This window comes from Sinocyclocheilus grahami, unplaced genomic scaffold, assembly GCF_001515645.1.
Source record: "Sinocyclocheilus grahami isolate Dianchi unplaced genomic scaffold, SAMN03320097.WGS_v1.1 scaffold25.1, whole genome shotgun sequence".
NCBI lineage: Eukaryota > Metazoa > Chordata > Actinopteri > Cypriniformes > Cyprinidae > Sinocyclocheilus > Sinocyclocheilus grahami.
Window position 1 is genome coordinate 3,656,351 of NW_015505204.1, and position 394 is coordinate 3,656,744.

Sequence of the window (394 nt, forward strand, 5' to 3'; positions counted from 1 at the left end):
TGCTTCTTGAAATGTGAACCCTTTACAATTTTCTATATTTCTGCATAAATATGACCCAATTCATCATCAGATTTTCGCACAAGTCCTGAAAGTAGACAAAGAAAACCCAATCAAACAAATGACACAAAAATATTTTCTTTGTCATTTATTTATTGAGAAAAATGACCCAGTGTTACATTTCTGTGCAGTGCAAGTATGTGAATCTTTGCTCTCAGTATCTGGTGTGACCCAATTTTGCAGCAGTAACTGCAGGTAATGTTTCTTGTAACTGCTGATCAGTCCTGCACAACATCTTGTATTAGTTTTAGCACATTCCTCATTACAGAACGACTTCAACTCTGTGATGTTGGTGGGTTTCCTCCTATGAACTGCTTGCTTCAGCTTCTTCCACAAC